Genomic DNA, 12,415 nt, shown 5'->3' with positions numbered 1-12,415 from the left:
CTTTAATAAAACTGAAAACCATGTTGTTTTTCTCCCTTCTGTTGGACACATTTATAATTAAAGTCCTACAAGTAGTGTTTTCCAAGATGTTGCCTTCAAATGTTAATCAACTTTCTCTTAAACTTCATAGAGTCTGTTGTGATTCTTGAAAACAAAACACAAACATGAAAACCCAAGGTTTTTAAGCTTCTCTCTGGCTGAAAGCCCCTGTGGCCGGCTTCCTTTTTCATATTCTAGTTACACACTATCTTAAATATGAGAATTAGAGTAAGTCTTTATTTTATTATTTTATTTTTTCAATCCTCACTCGAGGGTATTTTTTCCATTGCTTTTCAGAGAGAGTGGAGAGAGGGGTGGGGAGAGAGAGAAACATTGATGTGAGAGAGACACACTGATTGATTGCCTCCCTCACAAGCCCCTACTGGGGCCGGGGATCGAACCTGCAACCAAGGTACATGCCTCTGGCCGGAACTGAACCCAATACCCTTCAGTCCAAGGGCCAACGCTCTAACTACTGAGCCAAACTGACCAGGGCTAAAGTAAGTCTTTAAAGAAGGTAATGTGTATCTTCCAATGTGGTTCTTTTTTCAGTATTTGGGTATTCTAGGTCTTCTTCATTTCCCTTTAAAGTTTAGAATTAGAATTAACTTGTCCATTCCCTTGATTGGGAGGGATGGCATTGAGGCATTAGATCAGTTTGGTAAGGAATTGACATAATACATTAAGTCTGATTTATGATTATACCTCTCTTTCATATAGACCTTTTAAATTTTCTTTAGTAGTATTGTATAATACTTCTGTTTTTACTACAATATCTTTATAGGATTTAATCTTGATACTTCTAACCCTCATTTTTATGAGATTAGTTTCCTGAACTGTTTTGTGTATCACATAACAAAATTTACCATCCTAACTGTTTTTAAGTGTGCAATCGGTAGTGTTAAGTATGTCCACACTGTTGTGCAACCGATCTCAAGAACTGTTTTCATCTTCAAAACTGAGATTGTATCCATTAAACAGCAACCTCTCATTTTCCTCTCCCACCAGCTCTATTCAGGATATAACTGACCTTTACATACACTCATCCCCACGTTGTGAAAGTGATTATTATAGTTACTCTGCTTGTTTCATATTACACTTAAGCTCATGGGAGGCAGATAACTTGTCTTTTTTAGTTCTCAAGTCTGCACCCACAGAACCACACCCAGGGAACCACCCCTGGGAACATCGTCCATCCGTGACTAGGACCTGATGTAGTTCTTAGCTGCACCTTTTGGGTCATCCTAACTTACTCCATATTTAAAGGCCTGATTTGCAGCTGAACAGTTTGCTCAGCCTGCTTCCCACCCACAGAGGGTTGGGAGCCTAGTGACTTCAGTTTGAACTGTTATTTTAGTGCAAGCTGGTTGTGTTTCTGTTTGTTCAGTTCTCTTAAAAGCATTGTGTTGTCTGTGAATCTTCACTAAGTTAGATAAAAACCACCCCCACCAATCTCACAGATACAGCACCCTTCCATTCGGACTCCACGTCAGAATGTGATAACACCCATATTCTTGCTCTTTGTCTAGCTGGGAAGATTAGGAGGCACACTTTTAAGATTCTTAGAAACCTTTTTTCTAGCCAGGAGTACTTGGGAATCATTTCCTTACAATTTCCTGAGATCTTAACAAGGGACTTTATCTTGACCCTGAGGTCACTTAAAAAACACACACACACACCCCCCATACACTTTTTTACTTAATCCAATATACCCAAATTATTATTATTTTAACCCCTGAGGTCACATTTTACTTGTGGCATCTTAGAAATGATAAGTAGCTAATAGAAGTATTGTTGAAAAATACTTCATTGAATGTTACAGATGTATTGTTAAATAAAATTAATTTAGAAAACTATACCATCAATGTGATCCAAATCCTGTGTGTATGAACTGTTAAAGAAAAAGTTATTCTGACAGTTGTTATAAAGGTAAGACTATTGCAATAGGGGTTTTGCAATAAGGCAAGAACTCTCACTCAGGTTGAACTCTAAATACAAGGACAAGTGGGAATTTATAGCCAATGAACAGGGCTGGGGGGGGGGGTATGTGTCCAGTGGATAGAAAATTAAAAGGAGACATCAGGGTAAGGGGATTCTTGCTAAATGTAGACCAAAGATTTTTATATCAAAGATGGGGGACGAAGAACTTGATCAGATTTCAAGGGTGGGGGGACTTTTGCTAAGACAGGGCCATGCAGGCGTGGTAAAGACAGGATGGGCACAGAAGGCCAAGGTCAAGGCCTAGTCAAGAAGAGGGCTCAGAGGAGCCTGAGTAAAGTTTGGTCAAGGAGAGGGTCTTGGTCAGAACACATGCACACTTACTCAGAGAAAATGTACCCAAGTGTTCACCTACTGTTTTGTCTCCACAGCAGTGCCCGCTCCACATTTGGGGGATTGTTGTCATGGTTACAGCAAGAGCAGCTATGTTTTCCCCCCAAAATTGAAGCAGCTACAGTTCATTAATCCAGGAGTGGATTTCCCATCTAAGCTGGACAATCGGCCTCTCTGGAGCTTTGGACTTGGAGCTGACAGTGCAGCTTTAGACTGGCTGTTGTCTTGAACCAAGGAGCTGGGAAACTTAAAAGATGTTGTTAGTGACTGTTTTAGGCATTATGGACACAGGAAAAGCCAGTTTACAGGAAAATACAGAATTAAAGTGGTTGTGCAGAACGGTTGTGAAAGAGTGGGGGGCAGAGAGAGAAAGAATGGATTTCTCAAGGTGTTCCAGTCCCCAGGTCTATTCCATTTCCGAGGCCCAGCTTAAATAATGATGATCGGTAATGTTTACTGAGCACTTGCTGTGTGTGTCTGGCATAATTCTCACAATGATCCTATAGATGTTATTGTTCTGATTCTCATTTTACACTTGAGGGGGAAAAGCAAACTTGGTAAATCCTTACTTAAATGCAATTGTTTTTACAGAGGTTGCCAAATCTCACCTCTCTCCCTACCCTCTTTTGCCATCTCCTTTCTTTAACACACCCCACCCCCTGCCCCCCATCTTCTCCTTTAGCCAATTTCCCCTTTTCCTATGGAGCTTTCTCTTGGCTGCTCTATTTGCATAATGATCATATGGGTAAGGAATTGCATTTGAGTAACAGACTGGACCTCAGTACCAAACACCTGGGATTTGGCTCAACATCGCAAGGATGTCAGACCAAAGGTTACTGTGAATTATTGGCTTTTCTTTTGTGACCTCCAGGGACTGCTTTGCAGACCTATCTTATTTACATTCCAGGCTAAAGACCAAGGAAGGGCTGAGGGCTCCCTGGAGAGAGGCTCATTGCACATTCTAAGGCAGGAAATATGAGGATCTGGAGTATCTTGTTATTGCCAGAAAATAAGAATTCTTTCATAGACCCTTTGGTAACAAACTAAGTTATGTCTAGTAATGAATTTCATCTAGAAATAAGGTTTTTAATTGCTACAGTATTTTGTGTGTGTTTTTCTGCCTTTTAAGGTGAGTGAAGAGACTGATATATAAGAAATAATATTAATAAAAATTCAGAAGATACAGGTAATTAAATTTGAAATCAATGTTTAAATGTTTAAGTTATAATTTATTAAATTTATAAGGTTAAACTTTCAGTTTAATGTTTTTTAACTGTTTAGAAAGGTTTTGTCTATAGAAATGTGAGTTCTTTGTTGGATGTTTGAAGGGCTTGAGAAAATCAAATGTAGTAAAATTAGATCGTACTTTAAAATTTCCAAAATTTAATTTAAAAAATTGATAAACTTTTGGGTATACTTTATCAAATTTATAAGCCAAGTTGGCATTAATCAAAATGAAATAAAATTGGAGAATAAACTATTAACTCAAAATTCAATTTGTAAATAAAATAACACAAGTTTAAAGTCTTCGAAACTATGTTTTAAAATATGTAATTTAAATATATAAAATATAAATTGAAACTCATTTATTTCAGTGCATAAAAGCTCTCTTCAGACATAAGGAAAACTTAGACACTTGGGTGTATCAGTCAGTGTAAGCTAAGTTATAGTTATACAATGGTAAGAAGCAGCTGCAAAAGCCTCAGCGGTTTACAGTGACTAACAGTTCTTACTCATGTCACATGTCTGTTGTAGTCTAGTTGTTACATGTCACATGTCTATTTTAGTCTAGTTCTTACTCATGTCACGTATCTACTGTAGTCTGTCTGCAGCTCTGCCCAGTTCTCTTCACTTTAGGAGCCAGACTGATGCTGATAAAGTGTTGTAAAATAGGCCACTTTGGCAGAAGGATTATTTTGAACTGAAGGCAGTTGAGAAGAACCAGATACAAGAGCAGCTCTGTGCCCTCCCCCTATTTGCCTAAAAGCAGGACATAAGTTTTCAAAGGTGTCCCTCCTCCTCTCTCTATAGAAAGGACAAAGATGAGTCCCTGGAGACAACTTTAAACCCTTATCAATGGAGAAGGCTCTACCTTAAATCTGCATAACAAACCTTATTCTTGCCCTGGGCTGTGTGGGTCAGTTGTCCTCCTGTACTCCAAAAAGTTGGTAGGTTTGATTCACCATCAGGACACATGCCAGGTTGCCGGTTCGATCTCCGGTAGGGCACATGTGGGAGGCAACCGATTGATGTTTCTCTCTCCCTCTCTCTCCCTCCCCCTAAAATCAATTTTAAAAAATTTAAAAACCTTATTCTTGTTTACTACGCTTTCCCTGGTTACCTCCCCATAACTGGTTATCTCTCCACAACTTTTGCCCTTAGCTGAAGATGACATTTAAGCCTGAGTCCTAAACCACTTCTAAGAGTTACTCGTTTTCCCTGCGTATCTCCCATGTGTACATGAGATACACATGTTAATAAACTTCTGTTTGTTTTTCTTTTGTTAATATGTCAATACATTTTTGTTTGTTCTATTTTTTTCTTCTTAACCTCTTTTGTTACAGGTTTGCTTAGAACTTAGAAGGATGAAGGAAATTGTTTTTCTCTCCTACACTGTTATGGAAGAGAGGACGAGAACATAGCAGAGCCACATGGTGACTCCTAAAGCTTCTGCTTCAAGGTGGCACACATCACTTCTGTTATCATTGCATCGATTAAAACAACTCTCATAGACAGTCTTTTTTTTAAAAATTTATTTCTTGATTTGAGAGATCGAGATCAATTTGTTGTTCCACTTATTCATGCATTCATTGGTTGCTTCTTATACGTGTCCTGACGGAAGATTGAACCTGCAACCTCGGCATATCGGGACAATGCTCTTAACCAACTGAACTACCTGGCCAGGGCCTCATGGACAATCTTGAGGTCAACAGGGTGGAGATATATAATCCTCCCACAAGGTGTTTGCCATAATTAAATACACAAGGCTGATGCAATGAGGCAGGGAAGTGTTATCCTCCCTCAGGGCAGGGCAGCAATTATTTTGAACTATAATACACTCTACCACTCTACCATAATGGGAACTGATATTTTAAAAAATTCTTGCAGTTTACTTTTTCCCGTGTAACATATGTTGTCAATGTGTCCTAATGAACAGAAGTGATTGTTTATTTTAATTTTATTCTTTGAAAATTTCTATAATGAATCTACATTTCTTTTGTAGCTAGATAAAATTTATAAATTTCATTTGGACAAAATAGGCAATGGATAACTAGATTGTGGTTTTTAATATAGGACAGGTGGAACGTATAAAACTGTTTTAGAAAGATATATCTCATAGCATTGAAGGAAAATAATATACATTGGAGAGCTTGTATTTTAGTTATATCTCTATTCACCCTGTCTGCTGTAAAAAAGTATGGCTATGAAATGGAATGTGTTTGTTAAAGAAATCAGTCAATCAGTAAATGATGAATGTTGGTTAGTTGGCTGGGGAGAGCCTAGCCTGTATTACAAGATGCATTCTTTTGTGGTTATCTGGCTGATGTCATGAAATTACGACTTTCGCCAGTAGGGAAGATTATATTTCTCCTTGGCAGGAAACCATATTTAGTACATCTTGGATCTCATTGCATACTGTCACAGCAAAACCTCAGTGCTTAATTGACTCTTCATTTGCTTCTGGTTTTATAGTCAGTGCTGATCTTACTGATGAACTAGCTTTTTATAATCCAAATTGGATCTCTGCCTCGTTGGTTTTTTCCTGTCCCAGTTCTACTTGGTGGTCGAGATTAACTCAGATTTTCAGTTCTCCTTCCACCCCCACCATTTTGTTTTTTCAGTGTATTCAACTAAATTTCCATAACAATGACCCTAAAGTGCTCTTTTCTTTCTCTTTGAAAAATACAGGTGGTGGAAAGAAAGAAAGAAAGAAAGAAAGAGAGAGAGAGAGAGAGAGAGAGAGAGAGAGAGAGAGAGAGAGAGAGAGAGAGAGAGAGGAGAGAGAGAGAGAGAGAGAGAGAGAGAGAGAGAGAAGAAAGAAAGAAAGAAAGAAAGAAAGAAAGAAAGAAAGAAAGAAAGAAAGAAAGAAAGAAAGAAAGAAAGAAAGAAAGAAAGACGACAATAAAGGATCTCCAGAGCTGCTGTGTGTGGGGGAGGCAGCCACGGCATTTGCACTTGGCCCACTCAAAGGCAGGCAGAGGCGTGGAAAAGTTTACAGTAGGAAAAAGGGAAGACTTCAGTTATGCTCTGACTGGATGCTGGGGGCACAGGGAAGTTATAGGTGGGCTAACTAGCAGTGGGGCATCCCATGTTATTGGTTAGAATGCGCATTTAACTTTCTCTAGTTAGTCCTAAGTTGGAAGTGCAGGTACAAACATGGGAAGCTATCAGTTATTAATTAAGTCCTGACCTTTTTGGGTTGATAAGCCAAAGGTTATTATTTGGCTTCCTGGACTAGTTACTGCCGGTTGTGGGTCAGAGTTCTATTTTTACATATAGGCCGGCCATTGTCCATCTGCATATTCCAGCTCATAACGATCCCTAACTGACCGTGTGTGCAACGCACTCTTGACTTGGCCTGTGTCCCTCTTGAGTTGGGTCACGTCCCCTCTGATGCATACCTTTTGCTTATTTTGCAGTGGTGCGTGCGCCAGGGCCTCTTTCTTTTTCTCCACTCAAATAAAACCTGCTTCATTCTCACTCTGATGCGTCCTTGAAATCTCTCCTGGGCTAGTCAAGGACCTAGAGGTCACCTGACATGCATGGGAAAGGTCCCAGACTGTGCAGGGGCAGCCCAGCCCCCAGCCTGAAAGCCGTCTGGTAACAAGGTCAGTCTGCCCCTGAGCCTCAGCTTAAGCAGTTAGTTAGTTAGTTGTCACCCTCATGCTGAGTCATCACAGTTAAGGGCTCTACCATTTCAGGCGGCCAGAGCCAGAGTGGGGGATCGAGTCAAGATCTCCATGAACCTGAGTATCCTAGTACAGCGGTTTGCAACCTGTCACGGTAAGTAGCTTATGTGTGCCATGAGATGACAAAGGTTGAAAATCGCTGCTCTAGTAGATGGCGTCCCCGCCAGGCCAGAGGAGACCTGGCTCTACGATGTCTGTTAACCAGTGAGTGAACAGCTGGGGTGGGATGCCAGCTGAGCTCTGGCTACTTCAGGGCCACTGGAGGAGTGTGTGACATCCTCTTGGAGGTAAGCAAGCAGTTTCTGAGTTCTGCTGCTGAGTTGCAGCCCGCAGTGGTGGAGGAAGCAAGTGAAGACTCCCTTGCCCTCGCTGCCTCGCCCACAGGGCACGGAGATACGCCACGCAAGTCCCAGAGACAGAAATGGGGAAAACGGATTGGAGTTTCCTGTGACATTTGTAGTGCTCTGGACTGACTGGGCCTGTTCTCCCTCTGCTCAGTTAGAGGAGGGGACACAGGCTGGATGTTCATTTCTACCCCTTTCGCTGAAATTATCAGTGTTACGGATAGGAGGCCTGGGTAAAATATCCTCAGCACAAGAGGGAATGGAGAATGTCTGGCCCTGACTCTGACAGGAAAGCCTGGTTTAAAGTTTTAAAGTGATTGAATTTAACTCGCTTTTGTCCAAGGGGCAGAGAGATAAGCAGCGTGCCAGAAGGGCCAGAGGTGAGGGCCCTGATTTTGCAAAGTGTCTCTGCAGTGAAGAGGAGCCTTTCTGCTCTGATATTTTTTGCAATATCTTTACCAAACCTTCAGAGATTCAACTGGGATTGAAATTATATTTATCAAATTTCAGCACATTGATACCTTCAAAGAAGTAAGCGTAAAACAGCAAAAATGTATAATATTTTATACACTACACAGTAAACTTAGGAAATTTTCATTTATTCAACAAATTTTTGTTGAGCATCTACTGTTGGTCAAATTCTAGGAATATAAAAAGGGACAAGTCCTGCCCTCAACTTGTTCAAAGTCTATTTGGGAAAATGATTATGCAGCTATTAAAAATCCTGCTTTCAAAATTTGGGGAGCCCAGTGTGGAACTGTATACCAATTACACTTCAGCATATAAGAGATCGGAAGGACATTCTTCAAAATGTTAAAACAGAATATTTCTGAATTGTAGAATTGCAGGATCATTTCCTTCTTTATACTTTTTAACATTTTCTAAATTTTTTAAAGGGAGTTGCACGGTTTTGATAATTAGGGTGAAAAAAGACGTCATTAAGAAGGGATTGCACCTGATTAGCTGCAGCCCTGCTCTCTGTTGTCTGCAGATTCTCTGCCTTTGGCAAGAGATGAATTTCGTGAGCCTGGAAGCCCTGCCAGGAAAAGTGCAATTAACCAGAATGAGTCCACCCTGGGGCCTGGACAGCAGGGGCTGGAGGGAGGGAAGGTGCACAGAAGCCCAGCTGGAGAGGGGCTGCGTTGTTTCTCGGGGACACTCGGAAACTAAGCTGTGCACACCTATGAATTCCCAGGGCCCTAACCTAAAGGTTAATTGCTGGTGCTGGACTGTAAGCCTGCCAAACCCTGCCTGGACTCTAAGGCTTTGTGCCTGCTTTGGAGTGTGAGGAAATGTGGCTAGCCAGACAGAACTCAGAAGGATCTGCATCCCCCTCTGAGCTGCCAGGGAGAGCATCACACGTCCCTCCAGACAACCACCAAGCTGCTTGGGAGTCCAGGTTTCTGCCAGAATGCATTTGAGATGGATGAAGTTCCCTCCTGCTGTATGTCTAGCGCCTTTCCACCCTACCCAGTAATATTTGAGTCACCAGGGGGAAATGCAGGAGCTCAGGACCTTGGCCCTGAGTGGCTGAATCAGCATCTGCGTGCTAAGGATCCACAGGCCACTCGAGAGCTCACTGAGTGCACAGCACTGTTAACTCGCCTCTCAGGTGGCTGAACCAGCGGGGAGCCTCGTGGGCAGCTCGCCTTCAATCGGGTGGGCTAGGAGCAGAAGCAGCTCTGAGGCCAGGCCAGGGCAGCTGGACAGAGCGCTGATGAGTGTCTTACTTCTGCTTTTTAGGGCAAAGGAGGCCCTACAGCCTCTTTCCGGGCAACCTCTAGGAATGTGGGAAGCTTAGCGGGAAATCTCTCCCTGTCCCTCACAGGGTCCCTGGAGCTTGGTAGGAAGCAGAAGGTATTATTTCCATTTTCCAGATGGTTTTGTGGGGGTTGGCAGGAGGGGAGCTGGGATGTTGCCAGACTAATGAGAAAGCTCAGGCCTTCTTTGTCTAATGGTGCCAGCTGGCTCTCAGGCCAGATTTGAAGGCTGCGTCCAGGCACACCGTCATTCCAGCTCCCCAGAGAGTTCCCGTCGGGCTGCTGGGTGTTCTGGCCGAGGCCCTTCACTGGGGCTGCTCGCAGGCACCCCCACGCCTCCGCCGTTTTCTGAGGCGTGGTGGTGGTCTCAAGTATATTATATGCAGAAATGCTAAAATAGCCTGGAATGTTGTAGTCTTTGTAAAATATTTACGTTAAAAATGAATGTTTAAAATGCATACACTGTGAATATAAACTTAACATTGTATTAGTTTGGAAGGACCTACGATAGAAGAAAAGACAGGAGTGAGCCAAGGTGGGGCTGCTATTGGCCGACTGAAAAGTCAGAGAAAAAGGCCTTGGAGACAGGTTCAGGGGTTTTGCTGCCCACTGTTTCCCTAATTGCAAGTCCCATGGGGGCCTCCAGAGTTTAAAAAAAACAGGTACATGCTCCTGAGAAGGGCACGGGCAGGCTCCAAGGAGGGCGCCCCTAACTTCCCAATTGTTTTGTTGGGCATTAGGTTTTTCCTTTTTTTCTCTTAGAGGTTAAGTTTGCTATACCATCTTTCCACATATGGCTTTTATTTCCATCTATCCATTGACTTGGAATCTGGGAATGGAATTATCAGGTCAAGAGCTTGTGGGTACTTTCATCACTCTTTCCTGTGTGTTGCCAAATTTCTTTCCAAAGGTAGTGAGTACAGGTCCAATGTCAGCAGCAACAAATGAGTACAACCCGCCCAGCACGTGATTTTTGAGTCTGTATGGCTGCGAGCTTCAGAAGTACAAACTAGCACTCATCATTGTTTTAATTTCATTATTGTTTACCTTTCTTTTTCTTGGGTTATGGGTGAGGCTGAACCTTCTTTCATGTGGAACTGTAAAAAGGTAGCCTGGAGAAACACGAGGCTACAGAAAGGGACTTCCAAACAGATGCCAAAGCAACATATTCTGTGGTACTGTGTTGGCAGTGGCTCTGAGCCTGTGTGCCATGGGCTCGAGTTGGTTGACTCCCGGAGATTATATGCAGAATTTGGTGTCTGTATGCACATTAGCAAGGAGAGGGCCCTTGGCTCTCTCCACAATCTCACAAGAATCTGGACCTAAAAAGGCTGTTATGTGGCAGGAGACTTTTGCCCTAAATAAGAAAAGGGCGATACAGGGAGACTCTGGAGGGAGACTTCCTTTCTTAGAAATCTCCTGCCACTTGTCAGCTCTGCAAGCTCACTTCTCGGTGCTGAGGGTGATGACAATGGCAGCTGGAGCATGGGGTTGGTGCAGGGGTCTGGTGAGTTCATACAGGTAAAACACTTTTAACAGTATCTGGTGCATAGTAAATGTTTAATGACTGCCTGTTATTAAAAACTATTAATAGCCCTGGCTGGTGTTGCTCAGTAGTAGAGCATCGGCCATAGCACTGAAAGGCCGAGGGTTTGATTCTCGGTCAAGGGCAAGTACCTGGGTTGCAGGTTCGATCCCTGGTCCCCGGCCTGGCCCATGTGGGAAGCAACCAGTCGATGTGACTCTCTCACAGTGATGTTTTTCTCTCTCTCCCTCTCTCTCCCCCTCTCGCCCCTCCCTCCCTCCCTTCCACTGTTTCTAAAAAAAAATCAGTGGAAAAAATATTCTTAGGTGAGGGTTAACAAAACAACAACAAAGAACTATTAATAATTAGAACCTTCCGACAATAGGTTAGGCTACCTCAGGGAGTAGTGAGCTCCCTGTCACTTGTTGTTCATGAAATGGATGCCAAGGGTCAGGGAGACTCCTGAGAGGGTCCCTGAATCAGGAGGGAGTTTCTGTGAATTAAGTTTTCCCTTTGGGCAGGTGGCAAGGATGAGGCCAGCAGTCCCGAATAAGCCAGCAGGCCTCCAGCAGGAGTGACAGCTGGCTTGCTACAGTGGAACTGTGCTTATAAACAAGCAGGCTGCTTCAAAAGCGTGTTCCTGGCACTCTCTCCCGAAGACGCAGAAGAACAGTTTGAGAAAACCAAGTGCAGTTTCTGCATCATGATTTGAGGAGAGAGTAGGGGTGGGATGGGGTGCTGTGGAGCGGAGGCTGGCTGCTCCCACTGCTCCTCTGGTTAACAGCTATTTAATGAGCACCTACCAAAGTCTGTGGGCTTTTCTCCCACTGTTCCCTCATTGTTCTCATTTTCTTTTTGCTGATTGGCCTCCTGGGCTATTCATGGGGGGGCAATGAAGCCCAGCTAAGTGGCCGGCGGGTATGGATGTCCTTGGGATGGCTGGCTGAGAGAGAAGTTGGAGATGTCTATGTCTATGTGTGCGTGCTCACCAGCACAGGGTGTCCAAGCCTCAGGTTCTCAGCCTCTGGGGTAAGGAAATCTGTGTGGGCTGGTGCCGAGGGAGGTTTGCCTCTGCTGCGTTTACCCAGAACAGGCCCTGAGGTAAGGATTTGAGTATAACTTCTTTACTTGGAAGGACCCCTCGGTAGGGGAGCGGAGAGCGAGGCAGGGGTGGGGAGCCCCTTACCGCTGAGGCCGTGGCGCTGGGGGTGCTGCCCAGTGCATGACTCGGGCATCCCCATGAAGTGAGGGGCTGGCTGGGGACATTGCCGGGGCTCTGAATTCCCTTGCACTTCTCACCTGCTGCTTGGGCAGAAGAAGTGACCTCGGTACCAGAGAACATTCTGAAACAAACAACTGCAGGTGCCGGCAGCTTGATGTCAGTGAGTGACAAGGGTATGAGAAACGGACAGGCCACCAAAAGCGTCCGCCACAGCGTTTTTCAGTAGGAATGAAAGTTTCCTTGCTGTGAGCAGGGCCATGTGCAGTGGGAAGCAAGATGGAGCC

The sequence above is a fragment of the Miniopterus natalensis genome, chromosome 3, assembly GCF_054644295.1.
Source record: "Miniopterus natalensis isolate mMinNat1 chromosome 3, mMinNat1.hap1, whole genome shotgun sequence".
NCBI lineage: Eukaryota > Metazoa > Chordata > Mammalia > Chiroptera > Miniopteridae > Miniopterus > Miniopterus natalensis.
Note: the sequence above shows the minus strand (reverse complement) of the source record.